Raw genomic sequence first — 19,521 nt, forward strand, 5'->3', positions numbered from 1 at the left:
TCACTTTAGGTGAGGAGTTCAAAACCAGCCTGGCCAACATGATGAAACCTTGTCTCTACTAAAAATACAAAAAAGTATTCCCAGCCATGGTGGCAGGCACCTGTAATCCCAGCTACTGGGGAAGCTGAGGCAGGAGAATCACTTGAACCCAGGAGGTGGAGGTTGCAGGGAGCTGAGATAGCACACCAGGCTGGGTTAGAAAGTGAGACTCCATCACAAAAAAACAAACAAAAGCAACAGGCAATTTGGGCTTAAGTCTTACAGTTCTTTTAACTTACAGGTTGTGAGAAGATCTGAAGCTGTTACCATGACACCAAGTCCCACTGTGCCAGCAGGGTGAGTCCTCTCCCACAGGTAGTGCTCAGTCCTGCTGTCTCCTCTCTCTGAGACTTCAATCTTGCATTTTCTCTGTTTCTAAAGTCCTCCCTCGGCTTCACCTACCCAGACCTTAACCATTCTCTGTGGCTTAGTTCAGACGTCATTTCCTGAAGTTTTCTCTGATCACAGCAAGGACTGCTATCTCCTTTTGAAGTCTACACGGGTTGATTGTAATGCTATTATCGTATTTCCCTCCTATTGCCTTCTATTGAGGTTACTTGTGTATTTGTCCAAATCCTTTATTAGATTTATAATCACCTGGAAGAGAGAAAATTCACATGTGCCAGGCAGTGGGTTACATACTCCTTTAATCTTGGTGAAATCTTTCTAATCTAGGCATTACTGCCTTCATTTTTAAAGTGAATAAACTAAGGCTCAGAGAGTTTGAGGGACTTGCCCAGGTCCCATGTTGGTGAGGCGTGGAATGGTGATTTGCACTTAGGTGTGTACGGCTGCAAAGCCCAGGCTCCTTCCTACCTCCTTATGCTGATACTGTTAGGGCAAGGGTTGGAAGTAATTTTTATTCTGTGTAGGAACTGTTAAATATGTGTTGATTTAATTAGTGATCTTAACCAGTCACGTGGCATTTAGCTTTGTAGGCATTATATTCTGAAGTGGTTGATGATGGCATTAAAGAAAGAGGAGTGAATCTTGAATTAGACATTGGGGTTCATTGATTCCATGTCATTTTTGCATTATAGGTTCCAGTAGTAGAGTAAAATGATGAGGAAATGATTTACTTAAACCAAAATCCTTAAATTTATCCCTACCACATTTTTTTTTTTTTTTTTGAGATGGAGTTTCGCTCTTGTTAACCCAGGCTGGAGTGCAATGGCGCGATCTCAGCTCACTGCAACCTCCACCTCCCGGGTTCAGGCAATTCTCCTGCCTCAGCCTCCTGAGTAGCTGGGATTACAGGCACGCGCCACCATGTCCAGCTAATGTTTTGTATTTTTAGTAGAGACGGGGTTTCACCATGTTGACCAGGATGGTCTCGATCTCTTGACCTCGTGATCCACCCGCCTCAGCCTCCCAAAGTGCTGGGATTACAGGCTTGAGCCACCGTGCCCAGCCCATTTTATTGTACTTTTAAAATGAATGAATTAAAGAATTTGGGGGAACAATTAGTTGATTTAAAATACCAATAGCAAGTAAGAGACCTGGTCTTCTGATTTGTCTTGATTTCGTGACAGATTAAGTAGATATTTAACTCTGGGTCATCCTGAGAGCAGAAAGTGTGCCTACATTTTGCCTGGAGTTGCTGTTTCTAGGGAAACAGGTAGTTTCAAGTTCTGTTTCGTATAATGACCCTGGAATTGTCGGTGGTCCATTTCAGGGGAACTTGTTGAGGTTAATATAAAAAACTGCAGCAAGAAAGGTACCTCAAGGTGCTCTGTCTGCTAACCTAGTGAGTGGACTCAGTGCAAGGGAGGCAGCAGGCAGCTGAAGAGACCACTGGGGTAACACAGAGAAGTCACGTGGCTTTGGCAACCAGGGCGGAGGGTAACAAGAACGTCAAGACAAGTTTGACAGGGATAGAGGCTGTCTCTCTTGCTTACTCTTTTAATTCCTAGTACCCAGCAATGTGCTTGAGAAAACATGTTGAAAAGCTAGTTGTTGAATGAAGAGTAATTAGAAGCGACCATGAAACTGTTTTTGCCAAAATATCAATTATGCTATATAAGATGTGAATAACATGCTGTACTATAGGGGACCAAGAGACCCCTTATTTATGAATATTTGTGAGACATTCTCAGGATTATCCTGAATTAGGTGGAAGGGATTTGGGGGCTGAGGAGCAGTGGTTTTCCACAGTAGGACTAAACTGGAGATTAATGTTTCTTTTCCTCTGATCCCATTATTGCCCCAGGTACTTAGCCTAAGAAAATATAATATACTTATATATTTATGCTGAGCTTTACGCCACAGGATAACAAGATGAGTGCTCTTGGAAACTGCATTGTTATTTTCAGAGACCATTTAGTAAATTATTATAATGATTTTCAAATCTAGCAAGAAGGAGTTAATGTAACTTCCAAAAATCCTTTACATAGTCCTAGGGACTAAGATAGTCCTAGGTTAAGCTATTTCCAAAAACTCAGAACAATATATGTGATAAATGGTTTGGAGATATTATAAAATTATTTAATCCAGCCATGATTTTCGCTCCAGTTTAACTTACCTTCCACAGCTCAGTATCATACTCCTAAGACTGCTGACTTTGAGTTCCATTTTGAGCTTGCAAGCCTTCTGAAAAAAACCTCATTTCCTTAAAAGGAACGAGAAGCCCTGTTTCGTCCCTCACAGAGGAATGTATGCAGGAAACAAGGAGGTAACAGGGTGAGTTATTTGAGGCAGATTCCTTCTGTGTGCAGCGTCGTTCACTAAATTGCATCTGAGGCTATGAAGACAGTTTGCTTAAAATAGGTATAAGAGCTTTCTGTTGATCCTAGAGAGCAAATGAAATCAAGGGCACACCATACATCTTCTGCATTTCAGATTTCCTAGAAGATGCTTCTGCTTTTTCTTATTGGAATGTGATGTAGAATTTATGGTGAAAGGCAGATGTTCTTAATTAGCACCTTGAAATATTGCAGATAGCGTACAAGTCTATACATTTGGTAGTAAGTCCCTAAATGAACTTGAGAAGCAAAGACATATTTTGAGGGAAGAGGAATGGAAGGCCTGAGAAAATGAAATTTGGTTGGACTGAAGAATGATCCTAATTCTCAGTTGATGAATACAGTCCTTGTTTCCAGAGGAATGACATTTATCCGCAGGAAAGAAGCCAGTAGAGCAAACCTCAAACTGGAGACGTGGTTTCCTTGGCCCCTGAGGCCGAAGGCAGCAGCTGGAAGCCAGCACTTGGTGTGTCCTGTGCAGTTGGCTTTTCAATGGTTGTCACCACGTTGCATTCAGAAATGGAGGTTTTGGGAGTTTTTGTGTTTTTTCAACATTGTCACTTAAGTCAATATGGGTGTCCAAGGTTTCTGACCAGATGGCTGCAGAATTGTCCTCCATATGGCTTTGGTGGACTAGCGTCATCCATTTATCTGTTGTTTAAAAACAAAACAAAGGCAAACTTGTAAAATGGTTAGAACTTGTATCAAGTCCAGATAGTTAGCCTAAAAGTTATGAGGAAACAAGGTCAAGGCTTGGAGGACAAAGGCTGGGCTTCAGTATAATGCCAGATTCCATGCAGCAAGAGGCAGAGTGAGAATGAGGTAAAACATGGACAAATCAAGGTTGGAGTTGGCGGTGGAGAAAGGCGGAAAGAGAATCCCAGGGCTGGAGGCCAGAGAAGTGACACCAAAGCCTTTCTTCTCTACTTCCTGAGGAAAGCTGACTTATGCCTTCTCTGATAGGGTACTACTTTGGATTTACATAGAAAAGAACACCCATTCTATAAACTATTGACAATTAGAAGAACTAAATATTTTCTCAAAAATTTTTATGCATAAACATTTCTCTTAAATTTACAATATAACCCTTATAAAAGCGAGGACTGTGTTTTACTCACCATTGCATTTCCAATGCATAAGACAGTATCCGGTTAATGCCTATTAAATGAAAATAAACAAAGATGAAAGTCTCATGCACCAGGGATTGTGTCAGATGCTATGGACACATATACCTCTGGCCTTGTAAGGGTTTATAGGGAATGTAATGCATATCCACAAATAACATACACAAGGTGGAAAGCAGTTCAGCGGAGACCATATTTAATAAGTTTATGGTGAGGAGGGAGTGTCCCTCATGATTGGGAAGTGGGGATAGAAAAGGGAAGACCCTATATGGTCACTTATATTCAGTGTTAGCTTTGCAGGTTGATGTGGGGCTTAGAACTGGCAGAGATGGACAAAAAGGTGTTGCAGGCCAAAGAAAATCCATAAGCAAGGAGATTATAGAAAGTGTAGGGGACTCTGTGTAGCTCATGTTAGCTAAAGAGAAAGATACTTGATGGTGATCATGAGGAGTGAGGTGAACAGTATGAATCAAGGTAAATAGATGGAGGCTGTGGAATGCCACAGAAAAGAAGATGGGGGCATTCTTCCATAGGAATCATGGAGAGGTATTAAAAGTTTTGGAAAAAGAGAAATATGGTCAGGGTTGAACTTTCGGGAAGTGCATTTGGCAGCAGGATAGGTGATAAATTAGACGAGTGTGAGGCTGGAGGTGAACGTGAGAGATGCCCCAGAGGGAGGGGCCCTTGGTGCAAGTGTTTGATGCAAAGCTGGAGATTTGAAGGTGTGGCTTGGGAGAGAAATCCAGATCAGAGAAAGATTTGGAAGCCATTCGGACAGATCTGTGAGTTGAAGCTGTAAAAATTGAACCAGGCATCAGATAGTGAGAGTAGAATAAACAGAGAAGGACATCCTTTAGGAACACCCGAATTTATGGAGATAAATAAGAAGAAAGGACTGGAAAAGAATGCAGATAAGGGATTGTCGGAGACATAAGGGAATGAGTAGTATGCATTGAGGAAACCATAGGGAAAGGATTTCAAGAAGTCCAGTAGCCTCCAGTGTGGTGAAGAATGTAAACTGAGGAAAAGGCTCTGTCAATAAAATATTCACCGAGACACTTGAGAGGGTACATGAGAGAGACGGATTGAAGGTGATATTGCATTACTGACAGTGAGAAAATCTGGCAGCAATACAATCTACTAATTCAGGAAGTTTTGGAGATTAAGAGCAAAGAAATAGAGTAGGATCTTGATGATGGGATGCTGAAAGAATTGGGGAAGAAACTTCAGAATAGGACAGCCTTGTGCCACTTGTTCAATAAACGTAAGGAGAGGAGAGAGAAGGGAGGAGAAAGGGGGAAAGTGGGAGAAAAGGAGAGAGAAAGACAGGAAGGGAGAGGGAGCACGTGGGTATTGAGGGGTTGGGGAAGAGAGAGAATATTCGATGCTGTAAGGTAACAGGAAGAATACATGTCTTTATATTGTTAAAATTAAAAATATTCTGAAATCTCCTAACATAGTGTGTTTACAATGTAGAACAAAAACTGGAGATTAAATGGACTTTACTACTTCAGTTTGTGTGTGTGTGTGTGTGTGTGTGTGTGTGTGTGTGTGTAAGAGAGAGAGAACTGGAGGGAGCACTTGGGAATATCCTGGAATCATTAGACATTTTTCTCTTTGATCCTTTCCAGTAAGGCATAGAAACAGACATCTCATTGTCTATTGTGTATGGAATGTTTACCTGAATTCTGCTTTTTCTTAAGGTCTAAATTATGTTTTTGCAGAAGATCTTTTTTCTTGTTATTTTCTTATCTTTGGTTGAATGGAGTGCCCCTGAGTGCTTCTAGTTGCCAGTTTGGAAACACAGACCTAGACATTTTTTTTTTTTTTTTTTTTGAGATGAAGTCTTGCTCTGTCACCCAGGCTGGAGTGTAGCGGTATGATCTTGGCTCACAGCAACCTCTGCCTCCCGGGTTTCAAGTGATTCTTTTGCTTCAGCCTCCCAAGTAGCTGGGAATACAGGTGCCTGCCACCACACCAGGCTATATATCTGTATAAAAATAATTGTACTGTAGGTTCTGGGGTACATGTGCAGAACATGCAGGACTGTTGTATAGGTACATACATGGCAATGTGGTTTGCTGCCTCCATTCCACCGTCAACTGTATCTGGCATTTCTCCCCATGTTATCCCTCCCCAATCCCCCTACCCTCTGCGGTCCCTCCCCTAGTTCCCCACAGCAGATTCCAATGTGTGATGCTCCCCTCCCTGTGTCCATGTGTTCTCATTGTTCACCACCCACCTATGAGTGAGAACATGTGGTGTTTGATTTTCTGTTCTTGTGTCAGTTTGCTGAGAATGACGTTTTCCAGGTTCATCCATGTCCCTACAAAGGATACAAACTCATTGTTTTTTGCGGCTGCATAGTATTACATGGTGTACATGTGCCACATTTTCCCTGTCCAGTCTATCACTGATGGGCATTTGGGTTAGTTTCAGGTCTTTGCTATTGTAAACAGTGCCACAATGTGTGCATGTGTCTTTATGATAGAACGATTTATAATCCTTTGGACATATACCCAGTAATGGGATTGCTGGTCAAATGGAATTTCTATTTCTAGATCCTTGAGAAGTCACCACACTGTCTTCCACAATGGTTGAACTAATTTATACTCCCACCAACAGTGTAAGAGTGTTCCTATTTCTCCACATCCTCTCCAGCATCTGTTGTCCAGCATTTTTTAATGATCACCGTTCTATCTGGTATAGGATGTTATATCAATGTTCCAGGTTAATTTTTGTATCTTTGATAGAGACAGGTTTCCTCCCAAAATACTGGGATTACAGGTATGAGCCACTGTGCCAGAACATTTGGTTCCAAAGTACAGAAACTTAATGTTGAAGCTGTGGTCATGATCTAGTTATTCAAATGAATGACCCAGATTACAATGGGTCGATCTGGTCATTTTGTACCCTTCAAGGGCAATTTCTGCTTGTTTCTGGGCATGGATTTAGGCTGCTGCTGAAAATGGAAGCCGACTCCAAAATCACACACATATCCATAAACTATAAACAAACACACAATTATATACACACAATACGATACACCCCCTATAATAATAAAACTGAAACCAAAGGCACCACACAAAATACTTTTTTTCTTTGCTGGCAGAGTTTGTGGAAGACTTTTGTAATATAGGGCTCAATTTTCAGAGTTTATTACAAGTCCACAATTAATGATAGTACATACAAAAGAATTAGTCTCAGATGTACTATTGCAGTACTGTTTGTAACTCAAATATGCACTATCTGAGGCTTTGTTTGAGGGTCACATTATAGGACTTACAAAAGATCTGGTTGAATTTTCAACAAATTCTTGGAAACGTTCTTTTATTTGCTTTTTAGCATACATGAATCTTTGTGATTTGTTCTCCTATTTGAACTGTATAAACAACATCAAGATGCTTTTTCTTTTCCTTCAAACAAGCAATGACTTCGTAACTAAGAAGAAAATTAGTAACAGGTGAAAGTTTATTTTTAATGATGTTGATATCACATTACTGTTTAACTTACAGAACAAACTTCCCCGTTTTTTAATGTTTCGAAATTATTTACAAATTAAATTTCTACAACCTGTAAACATGCTCAGAGCATAAAAATGGCAGCCTACTTATCCTGTATTACTAACAGAACATAGAGGATATTACTTTGTTCTTATTTTTTCTTTGCAATTTATTTTTGAAACATCTCACATTATAAAAATTTGCATAAAGCTATCTTAGAGATGTTTCATTTTGTACTTGTATGTAAATCAAAATTCCGTGCTTGGAATTGTTTATTTTAAAATCCATACTAATGTTTGTTTTTATTAGGTGCAGTTTTATATTGTACACTGGATGTATTTGTTCCTGTTCTGTTTCATTCTTTTAACATGATTTTGTCTTTTGGGCACTCTTCTTTGTAACTATTCCCTTTCGTTGCTGTAAATCTACTAAATCTACAGAGCTTTCTTTTTTTTTTTTTTTTTTTTTTTTTCTTTTTGAGACAGAGTCTCACTCTGTTACCCAGGCTGGAGTGCAGTGGCACAATCTCAGCTCACTGCAACCTCTTCCTCCTGAGTTCAAGTGATTCTCCTGCCTTAGCCTCCTAAGTAGCTGGGACTACAGGTGTCCGCCACCATGCCCAGCTAATTTTGTATTTTAATAGAGATGGGGTTTCATGATGTTGCCCAGGCTGGTCTTGAACTCCTGACCTCAGGTGATCCACCTGCCTCAGCCTCCCAAAGTGCTGGGATTACAGGCGTGAGCCACTGCAGCTTCTAATAACCAATGTAAGAAGAATATTTATTAAGTGTTAAATCCTGCCTACCCCTTCCTCTTTCTTTAAAACATCATGGTGTCTAGCACATATTGAACTGAATGAGATCTAGTTTTATTCACTATGTCCCTAAATCTGTTATGAATGTGTATTGGAATAGTCATATTTTGAATGATTCCATTAATGACAGCTTTATAAAACATTTAGACCAGAAGAAAATCGATTTCAGCTCAATACAAAAAATGTTTGAAGAGTCAAGAGCTCTTTGGAGATGGGAATGGTGGCCTTGAAAGGTAGAAGGATCTTCATAACTGGATTGATGTTCCCCTGGTAGAGAAGTGTTCTTCTTAAATAAGATATTGAGGGAAATTGCCACGCCTAGTTGTTCTTGGTATGTGGGATGCTAAGAATCTTACAGTCTATGAGAATTACAGACTTAAGAGTAATTTCACAATGGATCTAACTGAAACAATGCAGGTTTTGAAACCAAAATGTGAAAGTTTATTTGTGAATAGGTTTGAGGAAGAGAAAGTAGGTTTTTATAGCCTTGAAAATGACTTTGGTGGCAAGTTAGTATTTTATTTTCTTTTGCTCCAGTAGATTTTCTGTCTCTTTTTGAAGGCTTTTACTTGTAAAAGCTTTTTATGATACCTGCGAATGTCTCCAAACTAAATATTTTTAACAGTCTCATCTTTTCTCAAGTATAAAAAATGTTGATTAGAGTGTAAACTCGTGAGAGCATGACTTCTTCCCCTAGCCTTTGCCATTCTTGTGTCATATTCAGTAAATTCTTGTGAATAGTAAATTCTGGAAATACTGCACAGAGTTAGTTCAATTCTACTTAATAAATAATTTATTAGCTGTGAGTTAGGTACAGTAATCATGTTAGCACAAGACCCAGTCCTATAATTAAGGATTTTGCACCCAGAGAGATAAAAAGTAGGTAGGAAGCACTAGATGGCTTATGTTTTTTCCCCTTCTATTTCTCCCTCAAATTCCCTTTCCTCTTGCCCCTCCCCCTGCCCTTCTTCTTGCACTGGTGAACAGCCTGAAGGATGCCAAGGCTGGTTTGGGAGCAGTTTAGCTTTGCAAATATGTCATGGAGGCTTCAGTGACCTAAAGGAAAACCAGGCCCTAGGGAATCCCACAGAATTTCTTTAGGCTGAGGAATGGGTCCAATGCGTTCACCTGTCAGTACCCGGCAAGTACCCAGCACCAGCTCTATTGATTTAGGCCATGAATGGGCAGAGTTAATCTTACTATCACTCTCCCACCTGCTTTTCAAGAACCTTTGTCTCCTTTCTTTGGCATACCCCCCAGTATCGTGCTTCTCAGGTAGTCTGTATTCTCTGATGGCCTTAAGCTGACCCAAGGGCCTCCCACACGTAAGCTTGATCTCCAAAATGTACTACCTTCTTCTACTCTAAGGAGGTTATTTGGTTTATTTCTGCTCTGTAAGGAAGGAGTCCCAGGTTCCTAGGAGGTGTCTGCATTTTAAAGACAAATGCGTTGATCAAGTGATTATCTAGCTAGAGTGATATGTTGGATGACACCAGTGGAGAGCATAGCTGTGGCATTGGTGGTCCTTGCCCGATCTTCTCCCACATTTGCTCTGCCGTACTTTGTCAAAGGACTAAAATGTGTGGAATTAGTGCTATGGTTGCAGATCATGGACTGTGACTTTCTCCCACTTTTGCAGAGACACTGCAGGGGCTCAGAGAAGAAAGAGCTGCTCCTTAGTTAGAGAGTGTGTTGACAGACTATATCCCACGTGTTTGAAATCTAGAATCCCAAATGTGGGGGGCCTGTTAATTTTCTGGCAGCACAGTTCTAAGCACATTATTGGCATTGCTCCAGTTACCTATTGTTGCATAAAAACCACTGAAATTTAGAGATATAAAACATCTCCCATCTCACCATGCTCAGGATTCTGTGGGTGAGGATTCACATACAGCATAGAAGTGTGAAGTCAGGGGCCTCAGCTGGGAAGACTCAGATGACTAGGGGTAACTCAGGCGACTGGGCCTGGAAGCACCCGGAGGCTTCTCCACTCACATGTCAGCATCTGGGCTGGAATACTCTAAGGCTGGGCTCCATTGGGATTGTTTCCTGGGACACCTCCATGTCTCTTCTCCATGTGGTTTGAGTTCCTTATAACATGGTAGCTGGGTCCCCAGAAGGACTATCAGGGAAGCAAATGAACCAGGAGAATCAGGGGAAGCTGCATGATTTCTCTCACCTCTTCTGGAAAGTCATAAAGCATCATTTTGGCTGCATCCTTTTAGTAATAAGGGAACTGCTTGGCCAGCCCAGATTAGAGAGGAAAGGAAGGCGATAGCACCCCTTGTTGGTGATGGGCCTTGTCTGTGGAATCATGTGAGGGTTGAGAGTTAATGGTGTGGTCATGTTCAGAAAGGGCCATAGCACTTCTCAGTCTTGTCCCTTATTAGTGTAGCCCATACTTGATTCAGAGTCTTTAATCCTCTCCACCACCCTGTAAAGTAAGCATTATCCTCATTTCTAAGCTAAAGAAACTGAGGTGCAGCAGAGCCTAGAAACTTGCCTCAGGCCACACAGCCCCTGAATGAAAGAGACTGGATTGTACCCAGGTCTGTGTTACTTCAAAGTTCACACTCCTTTCATTATGAGATATTTTTACATGCAATTATATGGGGCAAAGGGAAAATTGAATTTAATAGAACTAATTTTAACTTGCTCAGGTAATTAGCAAATTATAAGGGATTATTTAAAATGAAACAAATATATGTTCATATTTGGGAATGGGAAAGTCCCCAAACAATGCAAGTCATTTTCCTTTCTTACTGAGTTTTGTTGTTGTTGTTCTACTCTGGCATGAGTTAAAAATAGGGTGTAAAATGAATGTGGACTTTCCGAATGTTGGTTTATGTACTGCTTAGGCATTATTGGTACAGTCAAATATTTTGTGACGGAAACAACAATATCTGTAACTTGTTTTTATAGTCATTGAACAATAGATTCTCTGAAAATGTTAACAATATGTGGCAGACACATTGTAACAAAAAAAAAAAAATCAAGATTCTTTTAACTACATTCTGTTTTCCAAAATTTTCCAATACATCCCTCTATAGCTTCTCTGACATTAATTAAAAACAACTTGTTGAAACATTTGTGATGTATTAGATAGAATTTTAAGACATTTTGTTTTCAAAGGAAAAGCATAAATAGGTAAAAGCCTGTGTTTGTTTCTGTAAGCATTTGTACATTGCTGTGACCCAGAGTTAGCTGAAAGGGTAGAAGATAATAGTTTACAAAATGTATACAAATGCTAAATGTCTGATTCTAGGTTCTGTGTGTGTGTGTGTGTGTGTGCGTGTGTGTGTGTGTGTATGTGCACGTGTATATGTGGGAGGGGATATGATGAAGTGGATAAAGTTACTGGAAGAAACATGTTGCTTTTCCATGAGGAAAAATATTGGTTTCAAAGTAGGTTTTATTTATATAACTTGAATATATTTACTTTAGAGAACAAAGAGTAAATTATTAGGCCTCTGAATGACCAGTAAGTTTCATGGACAGAGATTCCTCATAATAGTGTGCTGTTATGCTTTGTAGATAAATGTGTTAATAATTTATAATTCCCAGGCAGTTGGAGTAGTAATCCTGAGATGCTTTCAGAGAATGGAACCTTGACTCCGATGTATGTCATTATTGCTAATTGAGCATTCGTGTCATTATTCACAGTTTGATTTTAACGTTTCCTCTCTAGAGCTCCCATGGAGCTACAAGCAGCTGACATATAGGATGGTCCGTAGAAAGAATTACAATTTCAGAATCTGGAAGGAAGTGGTGTTTTTCTAGGGTGGAAAGCTCAGAATCCAAGAAAGGGCAAGGCTCTGCTCCCTCCTTTAGACTGTGTTATTTTGCAAGGGCTGCTATAACAAAGTGCCACAAACTGGGTGGCTTAAACCATGGAAAATTAATCATCTCATAGTTCTGAGGCTAGAAGTCAGGAATCAAGGAGCCAGCCATTGGTTCTCTGAGGACTGGGAGGGAAAGATCTGTTCCAGGCCTCTCTCCCCAGCCATAGATGGCTGTTTTTACCCTGTCTTTTCACTTCGTCTTCCATTAGTGCCTGTCTCCAAATTTCTCCTTTTAGTAAGGACATCAGTCATATTTGATTAGAGCCCACTGTAATGACCTCATGTTAATGTGGTAAGGTCTACAAAGATCTAATCTCCAAATAAGGCTGCATTCTGGGGTACTGGGTGGTTAGGACTCTAACATGGATTTGGTGGGTACAGCTTTACCCATAACAGACTCCATCCTCTAAATAAGGCCATGTTGTGGGATACTGGGTGGTTAGAACTCCAACATATGGATTTGGGGTGTACAATTTTACCCACAACAGACTCCATCCTGAGCTTTGACTCAAGCTTCAGCTCAGAAAAATCACAGTTATGGATTTGGAAAGGGACGTGAAGCCCTCCAGATGTTTGAGAATCTGGCTGCTCAAAAATGCCCCCAGGAAAAAGAACACTAAAATTTCTAGTGCAGGAGTGACTGCATGATTTGTTATCCAAATGGAGACACTTGAGAGCCACAGAGGGCACTAGCTAGAACACATGCTGGGCCACAGGTACATTCCAGGCTGGTCACCCTACTCTAAACAGATGTATGTCATTTTGAGGACCCTTCGTTTAGAATTCCTGCATTCCCACCATTGTGCAGCTGCTTCCAAGTGCCTGAGAGCCTTTGTGCAGTGCGGAGCATGGTGATAGCTCCAGTCATTGTTTCTGAACATCCAGTGTGTGCAGTCCCTCTCTGGATGTTGTCTCATTTAATCTTTGTAATATTCTGCAAGATTAAGTCTTCTTTCCATTTCACAGATGAGTAAACCAAGAACCAGAGAGGGTCAACAATTCAATGGAGGTCACACACCCGTTACAAGGAAAAGCCTGGATTTCCATCCAGGTTACCCAGTTTTCAAGCCTCTCTCTTCCTCACTCTTCTGTTTTCCTCTCACAAATACTGCACACCAGCCACCCTAGAATGCAGTAAATTGGTGTGGAGGGACTTGCGATTTGAGTCTGAATTTGCAACTACTGCAAACAAAAGGCGAATACAATAAACATGCCTTGTGAAAGGGCTGTTGGTCTTGTGTTGGTTCTATAACTACACTTGCCCAAAGCATCCTCATTATAGAAAAATGCTGTCCCCAGTCCCATTACTGGGTATATACCCGGAGGAATATAAATCATTCTCCCATAAAACACATGCACACGAATGTTCATTGCAGCACTATTCACAATAGCAAAGACATGGAATCAATCTAAATGCCCAACAATGACAGATAGGATAAAGAAAATGTGGTACATGCAACCATGGAATGCTATGCAGTTATAAAAAGAACAAGATCATGCCTTTTGCAGAAACACAGATGGAGTAGGAGGCCATTATCCTTAGCAAACTAACGCAGGCACAGAAAACCAAATACCACATATTCTCACTGATAAGTGGGAGCTCAATCATAAGAACTTATAAACACAGTGAAGGAAACAAACTTGAGTGGGGTGGGAGAAGGGAGAAGAGCAGAAAAGATAACTTGGGTTCTGGGCTTAATACCTGGGTGAGGAAATAGTCTGTACAACAAACCCTGGTGATGTGTTTACCTATGCAAGAAACATTTGCCTGTACCCCGAAACCTCAAAGAAAAGTTTAAAAGAAAAATCCTGTCCTAAAACATTTTGTTAAGCTAACTTACATAGTGACAAAGAGAATTAAAAAAAAAAACAAAAAAACCTGGATGGATTGATGCCTGGTAAAGTAAAACAGCCTTGGTGGGCCTGCACCTCCCACACGCCTCCTGAAGCCTTTGCCACTGGTTATATACTTGGGGTCTTGCCACCTTTTTCTCACCACTCATCATTTTAGAGCTACTTATAAAGTATAAAATGCTGTATGTGTAATCATGTTCTGGTACACGAGCACACATATAGCACTCAGCAGGGGAGATAATTATGCCCTTTGACCCAGAAAAAGGATTAAATGATTCAATTCATATTTAATCATTTTTATTTCATTCTGATGCAGAAATCCATTTCCTTCAGAATGAAATAAATGATTCAATCTACCTCCAGGGAAGAGTTAAAGTAAATGCAATTGCCACATAAAACCCAAATGGCTCAAGGTAATATTACGTATTTCTAAAAGTAGGCAGTTGACGATGGAAATGAAACTTAACAATAATATTACAAGCATGCACTGGGATTTTATTATAAGTTTATTAGGATTATAAATATGAAATTTACATGCTATATATATATATATATTTCAATATTGTATTTTGTTAAATTAGTTCAGCATTTAGTCATTAGCTTGTTGGTGGTATGTTACTTATACTCCCTTTACATTACATACTCAACTTTTGAGATTCACAAAATGAATTAAAAATCAGTTCTTTACCTTCACAATACATTCTGAAGCTGAGTTTATGTGTCTTCTCAGTGTTTTAACCACTTAGGAGGTTTTTTTTGGCTGTAGCACCTGTAAAAAATTAAATCTGTTCTGTAATCTGTGTACTTGTGGGAGTGTGTATGTGTTTAAAATTGAGGTATTTACATGGAAATTAAGCTATAAATGACTTAATGACCCACCTCATGATCTACAAAGAAGTCAAATGACTTCCTTCTCTAAATTCCTAAATGATGCTTCCAGGGCAGTCTTTTGTCTTCATTCACCAGGGAATCCTACATCATCTATATCTGAGCTGTCATTTCCACACACAGGCTCGAGCAACTCTCATGCCTACAACTCAGGAAGGCTGCCACTGCGGTGCACTGTGTGGAGAGCATCCTGCGTGAGTTTCCCCTCCCACCCTTCTTCTTTTGTTTCTGTGTTTCATCTCCCTCTATATTTCCACATTTCTACCACACACACACACACACACACACACACACAGAGGAGCAGGGTGCCTACCAGTTTTTCTAAAATTTCCCTTTTCCAAAGCCAAATCAAATAGGTTAGGACAGTGTATTTTCGCTTTCTTTGGACCAACCTGGGTCTTCCTATGAATTAACGTGCATTTCAATGAGTGTCTTTAGAAAGAGACATACTTTTCGTAGAGACTACTTTTCGTAGTTCTGTTGACTTCATTAATTCCTAGAGAGAGTCCTATCTATGTTAAGTTTCACATAATGTGAGCTTATTGCACATGGTTTTAGGGGAAAAAAGTATCAAAATGATTAATTTGCAGTAGTTCTGAAGCCTCATTGTAACGTCATTTAAGGGTTCAAATCACACAAGTACACAAATACAGCGTTTTCCGTACTTTTTGTACTAAATTTACTTTGATGAAATTCGAGACAGATTAGTTACATAGTCACAAATTGAATTGTTATATCCACAAATTGAAGCTATGTCTACACCCATGCAACGTAGTAGTGAAAGCATGCAGGCAGGCAATAGTGACTACAGAATTTTTTCACAGCAAGGTTTGGGGTGGAAAACTGGTATGTGGTAGAGGGAAATGGTATTTGTATGGCAAGCCCATTTTTTATGTAGAATGTATGTGACAAATTAATTAAAGTAACAGCTTTCTACTTCCAGATGCTTTCCTTCATACCTTATTAACATGGAGAAATGTCAAGGGTCTATATTGGAATATACTATTTCATTTTATTTGGGGTCATTGGGGGATTGATAGATAACATTTGTATTTGGTATTCAAGTTCCCTCCCCACATTCCAGCAACCCCTTAATGCCAGGACTGGTGAAAGTTAAAGCAAATTGAGAAAACATCAGCCAAAAATAAAATGTTGACCATGTGAACTGGTTGGTTCACTCAGTCTCTGATTTCCCATCCCCAGCTCTCATAGCCTGACAAATATCTAGGAGACGATGCCATTGTAGGCATCACATAATTATGGAAAAAAGAAAAATGTGTTAAGCTTTGGAAAGAGAAACAAATCATAAAGGTGCATTTAGATTATACCAGCAATGTTAATATAGAAGTTCCTCCAGAAATTCAAGGAAGATTCTAAATGGAGTGATTGTTTTCTATCACTCCCCAATGCCACTGAACCTGGGGCTACAATAGGTGTTTTTCTTGCTCTCATTACAACTTCCAGCTCATTGTTTTGATTTGTCTGCAACCAGAGTTGCTACACATGTCTGCAGTCTACACCACCTTCACCTCCTTTGTGTTGACCACACAGCCTCGACCACTTTCATTACTTAAGGTTTTTAACTTTCGTTTACTGGCTCTTCATTCAAAATTCAGGGGTATTTTAATATCCACATAGATGCTCTTTCTGATAACCTGTCCTCTCTTGTAATTGTTTTCTTCTCCTCTTCACTTTAGTCATCAACTCCTATGGACATACATACAATAAGATTTTACATTACCAATAAGGGTATATCCCCCCGGTAATAAACATAACTGATCCTACTACCCTCTCATTGTTTTTCATCTCCTTGTCATCCTTGTTTCTCTGTTTATTCAACATAGATTCCAATGTCTTTCATCATTACTATCATCATCATCACAATCATTATCTCCACGGCCAGATTATCATTTCATTGCATACACCTAGAAAATCCTAACTGCATGAGTTAAACCCTGCATCCATGTAGTTAAATGTGGCTGGAAGAAATAAAATTAAAACACAACCCATCCCAAAGCCTGGTCTCACTTTAAATTCATGACTGCCATCCTCAACTGGGTTCTCAAAGTTGCCAGGCAATCTTATCCCATATCCCGAGTCAATTCACTCCATCATTCTAGATAATTATTTTATTCCTTCTCTTTTTCCTTACAACTCAAAAACCCCTCCCCCATTTTCACTCTCAGTTGATAATCTTGCTTCCTATATCACTGAAAATTGTGTCCTATATTCCCGCCACTACATTTACCAATCCACTAGCAGCTGTATCCACAGGCTTTGGTGTCCACCTACTACTATGGAAGAAATGTCTGTGCTTGTGTCTCTTTAATCCTTCTGATTGAGACCTACGTCTTTCTTCTTTCCTTTCTTAAGGTTACCACTTCAGTAAATGTGTCCTTTCTTTTCCTGGAATCTACATATTTTCCCCTCTGTGGGAAACAATCCCATAAATATATAAACATACCATAATGTCCCCAGCTAAAGCTGGGTTTGTTAGCTCAATCCTGTGATTCCAGCACTTTGGGAGGCTGAGGCAGCAGATCACCTGAGGTCAGGAGTTTGACACCAGCCTGGCCAACATGGTGAACCCCATCTCTACTAAAAATAGAAAAATTAGCCACACATGGTGGTACATGCCTGTAGTCCCAGGTACCCAGGAGGCTGAGGTAGGAGAATCACTTGAACCCAGGAGGCAAAGGTGCCAGTGAGCCAGGATTGCACCACTGCACTCCAGCCTGGGTGAGAATGAGACTCCATCACAAATCAAAAACAAAAACAAGAAACAACTAAAATGCCTTCTTGAATCTGCTTCCTCCTCCATATACTGCTTTATTATTTTTCTTATATATATATTATATATTTATATATTTATATATATATTTATTATATTTTCTGAAAAAATTCCTTCAAAGAGATTAATGTTAATGTTTACTAGTTTTCCTACTGAACACATGTTAGTGACTAAGGATTACTAATCAATTTATACATTTAAAAATGCACCAGTGTAAAGGGGAAAAGGCAGGAGGAGAAGCAGGTATTTCTGAGTCTTACCCAGTCAGACTTGATCAAAGTTGCTGTCCTTCTTATCTCTCTCTCTCCATATATCATAACCATTAATATTCTTATCCATGAAGAAGCTCAAGCTTAAAAGGAACTCAAAGCCTGGAACTTTGTTTTTATTTTGATAATACTTTTTGGTGAGATATGTATTTGATTCTCAAACACTGAAACTTTTGGTAAACTTTAATCAGCTTTTTGTTTTATGTAAGCCATTCAGGGAATTTAATGGAGAAAGAGGTGAACGTGAGGACAGGCAGAAAGAAGTATCAGGACAGAAAGCATTCTGCATTTATCATAGTCTTTTTTGTTAGAAATTTTTCTGTAGTTTATTCATATAGACTGGATTTATTCATTTTAGTAGTTCTTAGATGACTGTAAGTCATTTGAAGAATATTTACTTACTTTGCTTACAGCTTTAAGATTGGCAGCTAAAATGAAATCCTACTTCCACACCTCTGTGTGTGTGCATGTGTGTGTGTGTTTGGAAAGAATATTTTAAAACTGAATGCCACCCACACTGATGTACACAAGACTCAATCAGAAAAAAAGGGTCAGAGCAAAATTCTATGAATAATTGAAATAAATTGTAAAGTCAAAGAAAACCCCCTAGCTGAAAAACAAAACAAGACACCAGCCTGGCCAACATTCTTAGGCAATTGAATATTCTAGGGTAGCAGGTAATAAATCTGTCACCCTTGAGAAAGATGCGCTATCGAACTGGTCAGGACTTAGTTTTATATTCTTCATGAGAAAGTATTAAATAAAAATGGTTTTATGCTTCTGAGGCATTTTGTCTCTATAGTTATTTCACAATGTAACTAAACACCTGGCTAATTCAAGAGTCTAGAAATTAGCATACTTCAGTAGTCAGGAGACATAAAACTGCTGTTGAAATAGAATCTTTCTTGGAAAAACTATTGGGGACATAGGTTTTTGAAAAGCATTTGAGGGTCCTATTCATTTGTATTTTTGCATTTTGTGTATATATGACTTCTGTATTTACTTATTCATTTATTTCCGGAAAAATTCAGCATCAAAGTCATTCCTTAAGGCCATGTATAAAAATGTGAAAACCAAGTTAAACAAGAATAAACAAAAGCCATGTGTATGTGAGTGAGCTGTGCGAGACTTGATTAGGAGATGCTGTCTTTAGAAGTCCTTGTATAGACAGAGCTAAAAAGTGACCCAGATACCGTTTCTAAAAACTAGAATTTTTTATCATAAAAATGTGATGCTCTAACTGTTCTGAGAGCCCATCTTTTCCTCTTGTTCTGTTTTCTTTAAGAGTACTTCATGGAAAGAAGGAACAACGGTAACTTTGATTTTTTTATTTTTTTGGCTAGTGCCACTACCCACCTCTTTTCTTTGGCACTTCTTGAGTCAGCAAAAGCTTTTCAAAGCCCTCCCTGAGCTGGGGCCTTACAGCTAGCAGAGGCCAGAGTTCTGGCCGGAATCCAGTTCTTATCATTCAAAGTCACTGTTGTTTCTTCTCTGTAGGGGATAGGAAAGAGAAGACAATTTTATGCATTGCTTGCTGCCAAAGTAAGTCTTTATTTTGTATCTGCCTGAAAAAGATCTTTTCCAAAATTCTCTATCTATAAAACTTTATGTAAATCTTGAAAAATCCTTTCTGTAGGAACCAGGTTTCCTGACAGT

The 19,521-nt window shown here is 39.4% G+C and overlaps 1 long non-coding RNA gene across 1 annotated transcript in view; it reads left to right on the top strand.

The window, feature by feature from the left end:
* The first annotated feature begins 284 nt into the window (after positions 1-284).
* The window catches only part of LOC141585010 (uncharacterized), a 182,838-nt gene continuing 163,601 nt past the window's right edge, over positions 285-19,521 (top strand). Inside the window, exon 1 of the long non-coding RNA XR_012518292.1 lies at positions 285-336. This is a non-coding gene — a long non-coding RNA (uncharacterized LOC141585010). The remainder of the gene's footprint in view (positions 337-19,521) is intronic.

Source organism: Saimiri boliviensis, chromosome 7 (assembly GCF_048565385.1).
Source record: "Saimiri boliviensis isolate mSaiBol1 chromosome 7, mSaiBol1.pri, whole genome shotgun sequence".
In the NCBI taxonomy this organism is placed as follows: domain Eukaryota; kingdom Metazoa; phylum Chordata; class Mammalia; order Primates; family Cebidae; genus Saimiri; species Saimiri boliviensis.